The 2,877-nt window shown below is 38.7% G+C and overlaps 1 pseudogene; it reads right to left on the minus strand.

Moving 5' to 3' along the window:
- Positions 1-1,552: 1,552 nt before the first annotated feature.
- On the minus strand, positions 1,553-1,995 carry LOC110312272 (zinc finger protein 431 pseudogene; annotated as a pseudogene).
- Between the last annotated feature and the right edge of the window lie 882 nt (positions 1,996-2,877).

A 2,877-nucleotide genomic window follows, 5' to 3' on the forward strand; every position in this document is an offset into this window, starting at 1 on the left:
TACAGTCATTCTTTAAAAGGAAGTACCTTGAGTGGCTAATGCTTAGAAGGTCAAATTTACCTACGTTGTCCTTATGTTTCATTCTTTTCTTTATTTTTCATGTATGTGTATGTACTTAGTGTTTTTATAGAACTACTAACAGTAGAACTGTCTCTGACTCTTTTGTCTGGTCTTGGGACCATCTTCATTCTATTGGGTTACCTCATCCAACAGAGATGTGAAGATTTGTGCCTAGTTTTATTGTATCTTGTTATGCCATATTCAGTGGATATCCCTAAAAGGCCTGCTCTTTTCTTAAGGGAAAAGAAACAAGGGTGTATCTGAGGACAAAGAAAAGGTTGGGGGAAGGACACTAGGAGTAGCGGAGGAAGGGGAAACTGCTGTCGAGAATTATTATTGAAAACAAAAATAAATAAATAAATAAATAAATAAATAAATAAATAAAATACGAAGACAATTTATAAATGAGGGAGAGTCCAAAAGACAAGAATAAACCTGTGTGTTCCAGTGACTGTCAGGATTTTGTTGGCATTTTACAAACTATTTTTTGTCTTTGTTTTTGTTTTTATTTTTTTTCATTTGTTTGTTTCTTTGCTTTTTCAGCTAACAGTTAGTCCCTTCAGCAATTCCCCTAGTGCTACTAGTTGGAATATTTGAGAGTGTAAGGAGCTGAGGTGATCTCATTCATTCATATAATAAATGCAGATGAGCAAACACTGCATGCAAAGAACCATTCATGGATGATCTAGAAGTTTAGCGAACATGGTACAGCATCTGAGCCTCAATCAATCAATTACCATAGAGGCATGAAGAGGTGATTATTAAAACCTCAAGAATTTCTTAAAATAAGTAGTCAACATTAACCTGATATATTCATAGCAAAAATTATAATGATGAGTTTTAATTGTCAATTTTAAACAATCTAGGATCATCTAGGAAGAGGCACTGTCTAGATCAGGTTAGTTTGTGGACATTTCTGTGGAGAATTATCTGATGTATATTAATTGATGTAGGAAGACCCATCCCACCATGGGTAGCACTATTCCCTGGACTTCTGTTCTGGAATGTATAAGTATGGAGAAGAGGTACTCTGAGTAGCAAGCATGGATAGATTCATCTTTGCACTGCTCTGGACTCTAGAGGTGATGTGACTAACTATTGTGAGTTCCTGCCTTGACTTCTCTTCCATGATAAACTGTAACCTGGAATCATAAACTAAAATGATCCTTTCCCTGATAATTTGCTTTTTGTCAGGGTATTTCTTTGAAGCAACAGAAATTAAACCAAAACATTAAGTCATCATAAAATACAAGTTAAAGGTTTGTCCCCCCCCCCCTTTTCTTGACAGCCACTTTACAGCACACCATTACTTATATTCTGTGGTTTCAGAGTTCCAACCTGAACCATCCAATCTCAAAAACCACTAGTAGGTTTGTCATGTTCTGGTGGATGGTCCTATACTCATGCACATTTAGTGCCACATCATCAGAGTATAGAGTATAACGATTAACCTTGATAACATCCTGGAATGTCAGGGGCTCTATGGCCCACTTTAGCCAATGTCAATCTCCCTTTTTTTTTCTCTCTCTCCAGTATGGGTTCTTTTATGATATCTGAGACCACTGTGACAGGAAAAGGCTTTACCACATTGATTACATTCATAAGGTTTCTCTCCAGTATGGGTTCTTTTATGACAGTGGAGATGAGCGGGTCTTGCAAAGACTTTACCACATTGATTACATTCATAGAGTTTCTTCCACCTATGACTTCTTACATGCCTTCTATGTCTTTGAGAACTTTGACATGGTTCTTCAATATGATGGTCTTCCCATTTGTAGCCTATAGAAGTAAGGTTCCAGTAGGTCTCCAACATAACATCTTTGTAGAGATTCATCTGGGAAGGATCCAGCAAATTCCACTCTTCTTTAGTGAAGTTCACATGCACATCATCAAAAGTCACTGCATCCATGTTTAAATCTCAGAGCTTCCTGAGGTCCCCTCAATACACCCAACAGCAGATCTCAGAGAAGGACACAGCGAACCATTCAAGCCTGCACAGCCACAGCGAACTCCTCCAATCTCCCTTTTCATCCTGATATATGTCCTTATTGCTGAAGGGCTTTGCTTACATCATCAATCAAAGAAAAATAAAGCTGGTGCCCAGCTAGAAGCTTCCCCCTTGATGACTAGTGCTCAGAATACTAGAAAGTACACTAGTGGAGGAGAGAAGTGATCATCACCATCTCCTAACTACAAACTCTTAAATCTACAATGGAAACCTACTTGCAATATGTCCTGATGCACCAGTGGCATGAATGGAAGAAACTGACAATTTTTTAAAATTTGAATTTTAGTCTTAATCCATGAGACCCATACATAACACAGCTAAAGTTGCCAAGAACCTATTCCTATATAGGTTATGGGGCTAGAGGAAAACCTACTCTATTGCTCTGCTAAACAAACATAGCATTAAAGTGATGCCTAATGGCATTCTGTTCTACTCGTAGATCAGCTAACTGTTCGACCCTCATCAAAGAAGCTTGCTGTTACAGTAGATGATAACTAATACAAAGATTCACTGCTGGACAATGTGGCGCAGCTCTGAACCTGATGTCTTTATCAACCCCTCCTCTCAGGACTCAGGGATCTATGCAGAAGAGGAGGAGGAATGACTTAGAACCCTTAGTGATGGATGACTCCAAGAAAATGGTGTTCTCCAGACACAACATGACCAGTACACACATGAACTCACAGAGCCTGTGACAGCACAAGACCCACCCAAGTTCAAACCAGACAAAAATCCCAGCACTGAGAAGGAGTTGACAAAAGTTTCACTTCTAACTGAGCAACTATTTGCAACTGATACTTGCTGGGAGA

Source organism: Mus caroli, unplaced genomic scaffold, assembly GCF_978045245.1.
Source record: "Mus caroli unplaced genomic scaffold, Mus_caroli_1 scaffold_18, whole genome shotgun sequence".
Lineage (NCBI taxonomy): Eukaryota > Metazoa > Chordata > Mammalia > Rodentia > Muridae > Mus > Mus caroli.